The sequence below is a fragment of the Jaculus jaculus genome, chromosome 4, assembly GCF_020740685.1.
Source record: "Jaculus jaculus isolate mJacJac1 chromosome 4, mJacJac1.mat.Y.cur, whole genome shotgun sequence".
Classification (NCBI taxonomy): domain Eukaryota; kingdom Metazoa; phylum Chordata; class Mammalia; order Rodentia; family Dipodidae; genus Jaculus; species Jaculus jaculus.
This window is the reverse complement of record NC_059105.1, coordinates 99,419,944-99,434,621: the sequence shown is the minus strand read 5'-3', so window position 1 is coordinate 99,434,621 and position 14,678 is coordinate 99,419,944. Positions and strand designations below refer to the sequence as shown.

Here is a 14,678-nt window from a genome sequence, read left to right as displayed (position 1 = left end):
TATGATCCGGAGGATCCTAATCAGGGGGTAAATGTATCCATGACTTTTATCTGGCAGTCTGCCCCAGATATTAGAAATAAACTTCAAAGATTAGACAATTTACAAGGACAGTCTCTCCAAGATTTATTAAAGGAAGCAGAAAATATTTTTAATAAGCGAGAGACACCAGAAGAGAGAGAAGACCGCTTATGTAGTGAGGCAGAGGACAGGGAGGACAAACTTAGGAAAGAAGCAGAGGACAGGGAAAATGCAAGAGAATGCAAAAGAAGCAAAGAATTGAGCCGCCTCTTGGCCACTGTAGTACAGAACAATGATAGGACTAATAGGTTGGGAGACCAAGGGAGACCCAGACCCAGAGTGGACCGGGACCAATGTGCATACTGCAAAGAAAAAGGACACTGGGTAAAGGACTACCCTAAAAGACTCAGGAAACCAATGGATTCCACCCCGAAATCCAACCTGTTTGCCCTAGATGAAGACTAGGGCAGTCAGGGCCAGGAGCCCCCCCCCCAGCCTAGGTTAACTCTTACTGTCAGGGGGCACCCTGTCACGTTCCTAGTGGACACCGGCGCCCAACATTCGGTCCTCACCCAATGCCCTGGACCCCTGAGCGGCTGGACTGCCTGGATACAAGGTGCCACAGGAGGAAAACAGTACCACTGGACCACCGAATGGAAGGTACATTTAGCCACCGGCAAGGTCACACATTCTTTTCTACACTTACCGGATTGCCCCTACCCATTGTTAGGGAGGGACCTTTGAACAAAATTAAAAGCCCAAATTCATTTTGAAGGAACTGGGGCCAAAGTATCTGGTCCTAAGGGAGTTCCCCTACATGTAGTGACTCTTAATCTGGAAGGTGAATATCGGCTCCATGACAACTCCCCAAGTGAACCTAAAGATATAGATTATTGGCTAAAGGCCTACCCGCTGGCCTAGGCAGAAACTGGAGGGATGGGATTGTCCAGACAACAGGCCCCCCTTATTATAACCTTAAGGACATCGACATCCCCAATATCAGTTAAACAATATCCAATGTCTAATGAGGCCTACCTGGGAATTAGGCCTCACATAAGAAGGCTCTTGGACCAGGGAATTCTGACGACCTGTAGATCCCCATGGAATACTCCACTATTACCTGTCAAGAAGCCTGGTACCGGGGACTATTGCCCTGTCCAAGACCTTAGGGAAGTTAACAAAAGGGTGGAAGATATCCACCCCACTGTGCCTAATCCTTATAACCTGCTGAGGTCTTTATCTCCCTCTCATCAGTGGTATTCAATCTTGGACTTAAAGGATGCCTTTTTCTGCCTGAGACTGGCTCCCCAGAGTCAGCCACTGTTTGCATTCGAATGGAAGGACCCTGACTTTGGAATCTCAGGGCAATTAACATGGACAAGACTTCCCCAGGGATTTAAAAACAGTCCCACCCTCTTTGATGAAGCCTTATACCGGGACCTGGCTGACTTTCGAGTCCAGCACCCGTCTTTAATTCTGCTCCAATATGTGGATGACTTCCTGCTTGCGGCCTCCTCACATCAGAACTGTCATACAGGTACTGGGGCCCTGCTTGAGACTCTGGGACGCTTGGGCTATAGAGCTTCTGCTAAGAAGGCCCAAATCTGTCAACAAGAGGTCACCTACTTGGGGTACAAATTAAGAAATGGCCAACGCTGGTTAACACCGGCCCGCATAGACACTGTAGCTCGCATTCCTGTCCCCCAGAACCATAGACAACTCAGAGAGTTCTTGGGGACCGCCGGGTTCTGTCACCTATGGATACCAGGGTTTGCTGAAATGGCAGCCCCTCTTTACCCCTTGACTAAACAAGGAACCCCCTTCAATTGGACTAAGCCACAGCAAGAGGCTTTTGACAAAGTTAAACACTCCTCTCTCCTCCAGCTTTGGGCTTGCCTGACATCACCAAGCCCTTCGAGCTATTCATAGATGAAAGACAGGGGTTTGCAAAGGGAGTGCTAACTCAGAGGCTTGGGCCATGGAGGCGCCCGGTTGCATATCTCTCAAAAAAGTTAGATCCAGTGGCCTCAGGCTGGCCACCATGCCTAAGAATGATCGCTGCAGTTGTAGTCTTGACCAAGGATGCAAGTAAATTAACCCTGGGGCAACCTCTGACTGTGCTAACGCCACATGCCATTGAGTCTATCGTGAGACAGCCCCCAGATCGCTGGCTGTCTAATACACGTATGACTCATTACCAATCCTTGCTTCTTGACAAAGACCATGTGCAATTTGGTCCGGTAGTGGCCCTAAACCCGGCCACCCTGTTGCCCCTCCCTGAGGGGCCAGAGACTCATAACTGCCAGCAGATTCTTGCAGAGGTACACGGAACCAGAAAGGATCTCACTGACCAGCCACTGCAGGATGCAGATTTCACCTGGTACACAGACGGTAGCAGCTTCCTACTGAATGGTGAGAGGCGGGCCGGGGCCACAGTGACCACCAGAGACCAAGTAGTCTGGGCTAGTGCCCTGCCCGGAGGGACCTCGGCACAAAAAGCGGAACTCATTGCCTTGACTCAAGCCCTCCAGCAGGCTAAAGGTAAAAGACTCAATGTGTACACTGATAGCCGGTATGCATTCGCCACCACCGACATACACGGGGAAATTTACAAAAGAAGAGGCCTGATGACTTCAGAGGGAAAAGAAATCAAAAATAAGACTGAGATATTGGCCCTCCTCAAGGCTCTGTACCTACCCCAGAAGCTCAGCATTATACACTGTCCAGGCCACCAGAAAGGAAACAGCCCCGAGGCCATAGGGAACAGGCTCGCTGATAAAGCCGCCCGTGAGGCAGCTCTGGGACCCCAACTCTTGATTTTGATGGCCACTGAGGAGGGGACTCCTAAAGCAGCATCTCCAACTCCGGGATGGGAATACACGAATGAGGACTTGGACTTAATTCAGAAACTAGGGGCATCATATGATGCTGCCCATGGCAAATGGACTTACCTAGAAAAGACTATTGTACCTCAAAAGATTACAGCCCTCCTCATTAAGCAACTTCACAGGCTAACCCACATGAGCGCTCAGAAGATGAATACTCTACTAGAACAAAAGGAAACAGGACATCGTTTTCTAAACAAAGGTTCAATCCTAAAAGAAATTGCAACACTTGCAAAGTGTGTAATATATATCAGGTAAATGCTGGACGAGCCCAGATGGCCCTTGGGTCCTGCCTGAGGGGACACCAACCTGGGGCTTGCTGGGAGCTCGACTTCACTGAGGTAAAACCGGGTATGTATGGTTACAAATGTCTCTTAGTTTTTGTAGACACTTTTTCAGGATGGGTAGAAGCATTTCCCACCAAGCATGAAACCGCCAGAATGGTAACCAAGAAATTACTAGATGATATCTTTCCTCGGTATGGAATGCCACAGGCACTTGGGTCAGATAATGGGCCTGCCTTTGTCTCTCAGGTAAGTCAGTCAGTGGCCAAGGCATTGGGGATCAATTGGAAGTTACATTGTGCATACAGACCCCCAAGTTCAGGTAGAAAGGATGAATAGAACAATTAAAGAGGCTTTATCTAAATTAACGCTTGCAACTGGCTCAAAGGATTGGGTACAACTCCTACCCCTGGCCCTCCACAAGGCCTGAAACACCCCAGGCCCTCATGGCCTAACCCCCTTTGAAATCCTCTATTGCAGTTCCCCGCCAGCTGTCACTTTCATGCTTACAGAAATTTCTAATTTTACTGATACCCCCACCTTACAGGCTCACTTGAAGGCCCTACAGTTGGTACACCAGGAAGTTTGGAAACCTCTAGCAGCTGCCTATAAAGAGGCGACTAATAAACCGCTAATCCCCCATTCATTCCAGATAGGGGACTCTGTTTGGGTCCGTCGACATCAGACAAAGAATCTGGAACCTCGCTGGAAAGGACCTTACACCGTGCTCCTGACAACTCCCACGGCCTTAAAGGTAGACGGAATCGCCACTTGGATCCATGCCTCCCACGTCAAAGCTGCCCTGACAGAATACCCAGACAGCACACCACCAAACCCCGCATCATGGAAAGCACATCGCACTCCAAATCCCCTAAAGATAAGACTCTCTCTATCTTAACATGCCTCTTCTTAACTTTCAGTTTTGTGAGTAACGTCTCTGCTAGTCCTCACCTTCCCTTATCCTTGACTTGGCTAGTCATTTCTGAGGAAGGACAAATTATTTGGTCTACTACCTCCCCTGCCCCATTATGGACATGGTGGCCCTCCTTAACCCTCAATCTGTGCACCTTGACCGCCCATAGAAAACCTTTTGAAGAGACTTTAAAAAGGGCCCATTGGAGGAGACACAACCCTCCTGTTAGCCCAGGATGTTACTCCAAACCTGCCAGGCAGTTGTTAAACTCCACTCTATATGTTTGCCCCCAACATACCCAGGCATCAGACTGTGGGACTAGATTGGACTATTGTTGTAAAAACTGGGGATGTGAAACCACTGGAAATGTATACTGGCAACCCAAATCCTCCTGGGATTTTATTACTGTAACTCGCCTAAATCAGGGTAACAAGATGCTTCTAAACATTACTTTCACCTCTCCCGGCAAGGCAGATAGGACATGGCTCAAAGGCCACACTTCGGGGGTCCGTTTTTATGTAGATGGGCCAGACCCAGGTTTCCTCCTTACCATTAAGCTCCAATTATCGACTGTCATAAGTCCAATAGGCCCCAACCCAGTTCTAGCAGATCAAAAACCTATCTCCCGACTCCCACTTTCCTTGGCTCCTCCTCCTAAACCTACCAATGTTATAATTCCCCCTTCTAAAAGACCAACCACTCAACCCTATAAACCCCAGGGAACAGGTGATCCACTTTTTAGTCTAATACAGGGGGCTTATCTCTCTCTAAATGCCTCTAACAGTAATTATGCCCAAGACTGCTGCCTCTGTTTAACTGCTAACCCTCCTTACTATGAAGGTATAGCCTTACCAGGAAATTTTGCCAATTCCACTAACATTCCTACTCGATGTCTTGCTGTTGTGTCCCATAAATTAACTCTTGCAGAAGTAACTGGCCAGGGCTCCTGTATTGGGACCATACCCACTAGTCTTCAACATCTATGTAACAAAACTACTCCTGTGTCCCCTGGATCTTACTACTTAGAATCTCCAAATGGAACCTATTGGGCCTGTAATACAGGACTGACTCCTTGCGTTTCTGCTACTGTCCTTAATTCTACTGCTGATTACTGTGTCCTAGTCCAGTTATGGCCACGCATTACCTACCATAGATCAGAATTTATTCTTCAGGTATTTGAAAATAGACCTAGGCGGGAGCCCATATCCCTTACCATCGCCCTCCTTTTGGGAGCAGGAGGAATCTTAGCGGGGATAGGAACTGGAACAACTGCCCTGGTACACTCTGAGCAGACCTGAGCCCTACAAGAAGCGATAACCACAGACCTACAGGCCATAGAAAAATCTATTTCTGCCCTAGAAACTTCCCTTACTTCCCTTTCAGAGGTAGTATTACAAAATAGAAGAGGCCTAGACTTGTTGTTTCTAAAAGAAGGGGGCCTCTGTGCTGCCCTTAAGGAAGAATGCTGTTTTTATGCTGACCACACGGGCGTAGTCCGGGAATCTATGGAAATGCTCAGAGAAAGACTAGCCCAAAGGCAGAGATTGCTAGAGTCACGACAAGGCTGGTTCGAAGGTTGGTTTCATAAATCCCTTTGGTTCACCACCCTCCTATCCACCCTCCTGGGTCCTTTGCTCATTCTTGTACTCCTATTAACCTTTGGTCCATGTATTCTTAATAGGCTGGTACAGTTTATACGGGACAGGCTCTCAGTTATCCAGGCGTTCGTCCTCACTAGTCAGTATCAGTCATTAAGCCAAAATGATATAAGATTATAAGTAAAAGATTTTACTTAGTTCCAAGAGAAATGGGGAATGTAAAACCCATGGAAAAATACCAGGAGCCAAAAACAGCCCCCAGATGCAGACAGGCAAACAATCTTGTGACCATAGCATGACCATTGACCCCGCCTAATGTACTATAGATAACCCTGACAGGATGTTTCCCAGAAGAAAACAAAAAAAGGATCCCCACCGACCCCAAGTCTATTAATAAGTAACCAGTGCTGGGACTGTAACTATGCTTCTGCTTCTGTAAACCTGCTTCTGCTCTCCCTAACCCTATAAAAAGAGACCCTTCCCTTTGCCCGGTGCGCTCAGCCTCTCGAAGGACTGGAGTGCCCGCAGGCGCCTGCGTGAACCATAAAGCTGCCTCTTGCCTTTGTATCCAGTGGCTCGGTTTTGGTTCTTGGGCATGGGTCTCCCACCACGGAAGATTCCCCCTCCCCCGGGAATCTTACATGCTAAGTGGTAGTGTTGCTTACTAAGCATTCCCATATTTGAATTCAGCATTTAGACACTTAAAAAAATCTAATAATTACTCCATTTTAAATATAAAGTTGAATATAATTGATTTCATTATTCTATTTATATATGAGGGGGAGAGAGAGAGAGAATAAGAATGAGAGTGGGAGTGCCAGGGCCTCTAGCACTGCACAGGAAATGTAGACAGTTGTGCCACTTTGTGCACCTGGCTTTGCAAGGGTGCTGGGGAATTGAACCTGGGTCCATTAGCTTTGCAGGCAAGTGCATTAACAACTGAGCCATCTCTTCAGCCTGAATATAATTTTTTTTTAAACTTTTTTTAAAAATTTTATTTATTTATTTATTTGAGAGCGACAGGCACAGAGAGAAAGACAGATAGAGGGAGAGAGAGAGAATGGGTGCACCAGGGCTTCTAGCCTCTGCAAAAGAACTCCAGACGCGTGTGCCCCCTTGTGCATCTGGCTAATGTGGGACCTGGGGAACCGAGCCTCGAACTGGGGTCTTTAGGCTTCATAGGCAAGCGCTTAACTGCTAAGCCATCTCTCCAGCCCACTGAATATAATTTTTTTTTTTTTTTTTTTTTCGAGGTAGGGTCTCACTCTGGTCCAGGCTGACCTGGAATTAACTCTGAAGTCTCAGGGTGGCCTTGAACTCATGGCAATCCTCCTACCTCTGCCTCCTGAGTGCTGGGATTAAAGGCGTGCACCACCACACCCAGCTGGAATATAATTTTTAAAATCACTTCATTAGTCAAATTTCCATGTAAGTTTCTCAAGTTATCCCTCTCTTTTACACATAATCAAATCTGTCTCTGTTTTACATATATGTCTCTTTCATAGCTGTCTGTTGGGCCTTGAGAGGCCCGGACATGAGGCCTAGTGGAACTTCCTGAGCCTAACTGCCTCTGCCCAGCTATGACTCAGCAGGGGGTTTGGCCCCTGGCCTGCCATTTCCACACAGGAAATTAGAATTCCTGCCTGTGGGCACTTAGAACTCAGCAGGGGGCCAAATGGCCTCTGGCCTGCCACTTCCGCACAGGAAGTTAGAGGCTCCTGCTCATGCGAGCTTACAACCAATCATCTCAAGCCTGTAACAATAAAGTTGAGCTCCTGCTTGGAAAGGACTCCCCACTTAGTGTGGTTTTTCTCCGGTGGCCAGGAGAGGTTTCTGGGTTATCTGACGCCATTATCCCCTCAACCGCTAACCAGCAGGCTTGGTGCTTCCCTGGGCATTACCTGTGCGGCAAGGAGCTCAACAGCTGTCTAATTGTCCTCTATGGTAAGAGTCCACAAGTATTCACCAAAGAGCAATCCTTTGAAATTTCAAATTTTAAATAATCATTAATGTCACCTAAGCTATTGAAGGGAGACTATCTTTGATTTACGAATAATATCTAATTATCTAATGTGTTAAAAACTAGATGGCTCAAATATGGGAAAGATAGCATTCTGCATAGGGGTCAGGTAGAGTATGCTTTAGACTGTGGGGGAGACCTAGTAGGCATCAGAGCCCCCCCTTCCAGTACTGTAGAGAAAGCATAGTCACCAATGAGACATTAGCAATGCCCAACCTGTGGAGCTCATCTGGAAATGGCTGGCCTTTCTCAAAACCTGGCTTGTCTTGTTATTACATTTTCCTGACCTTTAATTAAAACTCACAACTCCTCTGACTTCTTCTTGCTGGGCCTGTTAAGTAACTAATCGGCTAAAATTGTGAGTTTAGATTAGGAAGGAATAAAGCTTAGAAATTGAAACTTGAAGAATGACCATTTTCCTTCTATTATAAAAGTGATAATATGGGGTGTAACTGAAATAGAAATTAGAGAAATGTGTAAAGAAGACAATCAAGCTGTTCAGAAGTAACTGCTGCTATTGTTTCTAGACACTTTACAAGAATAAACTATATTTGATCCTATAGAATTAGCTGTTTAGATATCATTTGTTTAACTGCTGCCTCATGACCTTTCCAGGCAAATTTTCTGTTATTTTCTCCTTACACTGAGAATGTATTTTCTGAGTGGCAATTTCTTTTTTGAGCATTGATGACATAGCAACAGTTAAAACAGATAAGATTCCTTCTCTCGTGGTTCTTGCATGGTCCTCGGGGAGATAGGAAGAGGAAAATATGAACAATGTGGAGTGTGCAGCTGTTTGTCCCAGGCTTCATATGGCCACTGCAGTTTAGTTAAGCAGGTGGAATGATATGAGAGTTCCTCATGATGTCAAGCTGATAGATATTTCTTCAATGACAGTAGGGAGAGAATCAAGACACTCAGGAGGCTTGCCAGCCCCATCTTCTCTGTGATTCCAGTCACCTATATGTGGTACACAAAAACCACAACATACTTTGCTTTAAATCTCTTGTAATTAAGTATATATATATATTTTTTCTGATTGGGTAAAATATCCACTCAGTGGAAAGGAATCCATATCTGGAACTGGAAACCAGGTCAGATTCGTATGGAGACAAATATTATGCTCTCCAATGTCAAGCTGCCATTAATCTTGGGCTAAAAGAGGGACTACATCCTTCAAATTCTGCTTTAATTAATAATGCTTATTCCATTTAACCTGTGCTTGCTTCACTCTCCATTGGAGAACCTGCTTTTCTTTTTCGGGTGCTCACAAGACCTGAGGCGATAAATGACTCCTTGCACTTCAGCCAAGCCTCAGCTGAAACCACAGAGGAACTGGGGAGATGAGCAAGAGTGCTGCTTCCATGGTGAGCCTGACAATCAGTGCCAGGGTGAAGAAGAAAGATCCTGAGGATACTCAGCACTTACCAAAGCAGAGATCCAGAGGCTCCTAAGAGTTCATCACTGAAGCAGAATTAAAATTCACCTACCACGACTCAGGTAATTTTGCTGAAGAGGGGGAAGAAACATTGTTAGAGCCAAAAGTTGGAGCATTATGCCCAGACACTGCCTCTTCACAATAACTGAATGCTGCTCCCACAACACATAACTCAAAACCCCACCTGGAAAACCTGCAACCCCACTGAAGAGCACCCTCAGCTGAATGGAAACAGGAATGAGGGAAAGGATGATACCAACACATGATGTATCCATACTAAGTATGTCCCTAATCAAAAAAAAGAAGAAAATATTTTCCTTATATAAAATGCAGTGGAAACATAGTTACATTAAGTATATGTACAAATGCCTAATATTATCCCCAAAGTAAATTCTATAATGGAATGGCTGGGATAAGCAACAGTCTGTTTTTCAAAAGACCATATAAATTACTAAGTAGAAAGCAGACTACATGTCTCAATTTAAGCTTCTACTAAGGAGTACATGATTGTAAATATATAGTAGCACATACATACAATGAGTTGTACTTTTTATCAACCCATTGTGTTTGACATTATTGTTGTTGTTATTATTATTATTATTATGGTTTTTTGAGGTAGGGTCTCGCTCTGGCCAAGACTGACCTGAAATTCTCTATGTAGTTGTCTTGAACTCACAGCAATCCTCCTACCTCTGCTTCTCAATTTCTGGGATTAAAGGTATGTGCCACCATACCTAGCTTATATTATTGTTTTATTTTTCATGAGTGAAACATATGAGTTTGACAAGCTGGGCAAAATATTTAATGCAATATGGTAGCTATAAAAACTCCAGGAAACTAAAGTCTGAATATACTCAGTTATGTGCTGTGCATTTTCACTTCACTAAATAAAGACAATAGGAATATAACTGTTTGGGATTTGTACAGAAGTCAGTTTCCAAATAAGGGAATTTCAAGGATATGCAAATAAGAATGGCTTCTTCCATATTCATGCTGCTGATGAACAATAATAAAAGCACCCTCTATTTCTGGGCTAGAAAGATGGCTCATGAGGTTATTTGTGCTTGCTTGTAAAGGTGATGGCCTGGGTCCAATTCCCTGGTACTCAAGTGCCCACATGGCGGTTCATACATCTGGAGTATGTCTGAAGTGGTGGGAGGCTCTGGTACACCTATATGCATATTTATGTTTGTATTCATATTCTCTCTCTTTCTCTCTCCCCCCTGCAAATAGATTTAAATATAGAAACAAACAAAAAAATAAAAAGATTCATTTCATTTCCACATTATTCAATGCTGAGCCTCAACAGCCAGAGATAAATGCAAGATAGATCTTCAGGGGATAAATATTTCAATAAATCAAGATAGGTAAAATTTAACTATAATTAAAATTTAAAACTTGGGTTGGAGAAATGGCTTAGTGGTTAAGGCACTTGCCTGCAAAGCCTAGGTACCCAGGTTTGATTCACCAGTATGTATGTAAGCCAGATGCACAAGGTAGTGCATGTGTCTAGAGTTCATTTTCAGTAACTGAAGGCCTTGGCATGTCCATTCTATCTCTTTCTTTCTCTTTTTCTCAAATAAATAAAATAAAATTTAAAACTTATAAAAATGATATAAACTTTATTTATTTTGAATGATACTTAATAATTTCAGGTATATTCTAACCCTGGGGCACATATATTCCAGGAGGTACGAATTTGGCATAACTCATTTGTAGATCACATAATTATGCCACAATGACAAAGTTGGGCACCTCTTTGAATATGGACACATTGGTTAAAAAAATAAAAACAACACAAAACAAAAACACCACAGTCCCGTTGTTTGAACAGAATTACTGGTTTAGGCACTCATGTTGATGTTGTCAGATCAAATTAACTTGTTTTCCTGGGAAGGTAGATTTACTTTCCACTCCTGAGGATGGTCGACATCTATCTATGTATAAACGGGTATAAACAGTCTCCAGGCTTCAGCAGTCATTTTGTAGCCACAGCCATACAATATTTAAGAAGACACAATTTTAGCATTGGCAAGACACGGAAAACAGTGATAACAACTGGATCAATAAAATAATGCTGTTCATAGCAAAGCATCTGTACAATTATCTTCTCTGTAAGCGAATTTGATGAATTTTACCTGGGAGACCTCCTGTGTGCATAGCAAGGTGCATATATTAAAGGTATGGAAGTTATCTTCCAAGATCTAATTCAATCTAATCAGCAGACAACTGACTGCTAGTAGAGAGAGCTGGGATTTCTGAGGTGGACTTTTATCCAGATATAGGTCAGTATATTTCTCCAACTAATCCTAGACATGATGGAATAAAGAATGAACAAAAGGTCCTTAAAAAAAAATCTTTGTAATACTAAATATCTAAAATAGTTGTTTTCATTTGTCCTTTGAAATCAAATTATCCTCAAGTATATTATAAGGGAAAATGTCCATTTGTAGTGAAAATGCAGAGGCAGCCTTCATCATAGCCACTGCCCCAGTGAGATGGCAGCACAGAGAGCCACCCCTCTGCTTCATGGCACACACTGAAAAACCATGGGCTTGAGGCCACAAGTGAGTCAAAAACATTCATGAACTTCTGAAACACTAACTCTGTTACTCTTGGAATTCTCTCAAATCTGAAATAACATTTTGTACATGGAAACCTACTAATACGCATATTTTTAGTGTTATTAACATTTGATACACTTTGGCAAGATAATACTGGCTGGTCATCATCACATTGCATTAACATTATAAAACCAAAACTAATAATAAATAAATAAAACTATTTTAAAATTACTAGAAATGAATGAAAATTATATTACAGAAAACATAATTATATAATTAATGTATGGTATGTATGTACACACACATACCCACATAAAGTAATCAGGATTTTAGTCACTCAGCATCTTGGGACATTGCATAACTCCAAAGAAATTACACTGAACATCTGCTAGCCATAGATAAGACGACCCTAAGATGCTGCGCTCTCAATGTTCAACTCAAAGGCTTACATTGTGAGCTGAGAGTCCTCACCAAGCTTTATGAGCACCCTGGATTTTGATCTTTCCCTTACTCTCCTTTTCAATTTGTAGAATTCCTGCCTAAATTTCTCTACAGTCTCTTGCTGTGAGGGTCTGGCTTCAATGGACAGCTATCAAAGTGTTCTCCGAATGAAATATGTATGCTACTGCCACCTCGTGGTTAATATTTTTCCATGGGCAATTCAGCTACATTGAAACCACTGTACCATGAGACTATACCTTATACAAAAATTAATTTAGCAATTGTTAGTACTTTAATGACTGTTACTTTTACCTGAAATGTCTTTCTTTATATAATGTTCAGTCACGTTTTTGAGAACATTTTTTTTTTTTTTTTAGTTTCTGAACTCTATTTCCACTCAAATATATTATGACCTCTATTTTGCTATGTATTATTTAGGTTGTTATTGCTGGATAAATTCAGCACTGCCCAAATATCTTTAAGAGCATTGCTAGCAAGAAGAGTGTAGTGATGCAATCATGTAACATCAGCACTCTGTAGACTGAGGCCAAGGGATTATTAGTCTGAGCTCAGACTGAGGTATACCACAGTTCAAAACTCAGCCCTCACAACAAAGAGCAATCCTGTATGACAAACAGAAAACCAAATATAGGGAATGGTGCCATGGATAGGCTACTCACCTACTGTGTTTATTTCCTAACATAGGAAAAGCTCAATCATCCCATCTATAATTTCACAAGTCATATATTATGCCAACAACAAATAAAAGAAAAAAATTATGAAATTAACTCCCCCTAGAAAATGTCCTCTTTTGTATATTTGGACATTATTGTCTGTTGGTGTGTAAAAAAAATTAGTTTAGTTTGTCAATATCATCAATACAAACAGAGTGAAAGATGTTCTCAAAATTAGCAACTTGAAAAGGCTTTGGATTAATGACTTAACTACCCAATGAGATCAGAAATTTCCACTAAAATATTGCGAGCCTCATTGGGTGGGCATTGTTTATATTGGTCTATTTTTTTGTTTTGTTTTGTTTTTGAGACAATTATAAGCCAGACTGCCTTGAACTAGCTAAGTAGGAGTTTGGAATTGAAATTCTAATCTTCTTGTCCTTCCCTCCCAAGTGCCAGAATTACAGGGACATATTACACATTGGGGTCAGGGATTTAGCTCTGTTGGTAGGGTGCTTGATTAGTTCAGATTTTGATCCCTAGCACCAAGACAACTTGTGCGGTGGCACACCATATAATGCCAGCAATCGACAAGTGGAGGCAAGAGCATCAAAAGTTCAAGGTTGGGTTGGAGAGATGGCTTAGTGGTTAAGTGCTTGCCTGTGAAGCCTAAGAACACTGGTTCAAGGCCTGATTCCCGAGGACCCACATTTGCCAGATGCACAAGGGGGCTCACACGTCTGGACTTCATTTGCAGTGGCTTGAGGCCCTGGCATGCCCATTCTTTCTCTCTCTGTGTCTGTTGCTGTCAAATAAATAAATAAAAATAACACCATTTTTTTTTTTAAGTTCAAGGTCATTTTTGATTCGTGGCCTCCCATACAAAGATACTATGTTTCAGAGGAAGAGAGACAGAGAGGAGAGGAAGAGATAGAACGGTTAAGGGGAAAGGGAAATGGTGAGTAAATGTTTCATGGTTTATAATTTAGAAAATGCCATTTTAGGGCTAAACAGATTGCTTAGCAGTTAAGGCATTTGCCTGTGAAGCCTAAGGACTCATGTTTGACTCTCCAGGTCCCAAATAAGCCAGCCACACAAGGGGTCACAAGCCCACAGAGTTGCACTTGCACACAAGATGGCACACAAGTCTGGAATTCAACTGTAGTGGCTGGAGGCCCTAGTATGCCGATTCTCTCTCTCTTTCACTTGCTCTTTCACATTACACACACACAAAAAGCCCAATCTGTTGGGTTTAACTAAAAAAAAAAAAAAAAAGACAAAGAAAAAAAAAAAGAAAGTGGCACTTCAAAGTATGCCAACATGAGTGCACATGTGTGTGTAGTCAAGGGTATGCCCTCACCCGCCCCCCAACCCACAACAATAGGTGAAAGATCACTTTGACCATATGTGCATGATGACTTTCCTATAACAAATAGGAAGTAATGTTCTTACCATCCAGTTACAGGAAATGCAGGACACAGGAATTCAGTAGAGCTGTAGATTAACCCTCACCCTCCAAGTCACTGTTCCACCATATTAACTACCTAGTCACCATATTTTCATAATTCATTAATATTTTTCTAGGTCAGCAGATAAGTATGCAATCTGAACTGTGTCTTTGATTTTTCATTTCCTTATGAAGACTCCCATATGACATAAAACTACTAAATGATTTGGTATGATTTTCTCCTCTTGATACGTCTTCATGACAACTGAATTTCAAACATGAGCTAAAGAACCTTCAGAGAGTAGATGTTACATTCTTCCTCCTCTACAAGGAAGTTTCAGCTTCTCCACATGAAAAGAGCTTGGGAGCAGGATGGTGGTTAGGTTTGCAAAGCAG

The 14,678-nt window shown here is 42.8% G+C and overlaps 1 protein-coding gene across 1 annotated transcript in view; it reads right to left on the bottom strand.

Moving 5' to 3' along the window:
- The window catches only part of Lrp1b (LDL receptor related protein 1B), a 2,087,209-nt gene that overhangs the window by 1,829,854 nt on the left and 242,677 nt on the right, over positions 1–14,678 (bottom strand). The gene's annotated exons all lie outside the window — the stretch shown is intronic.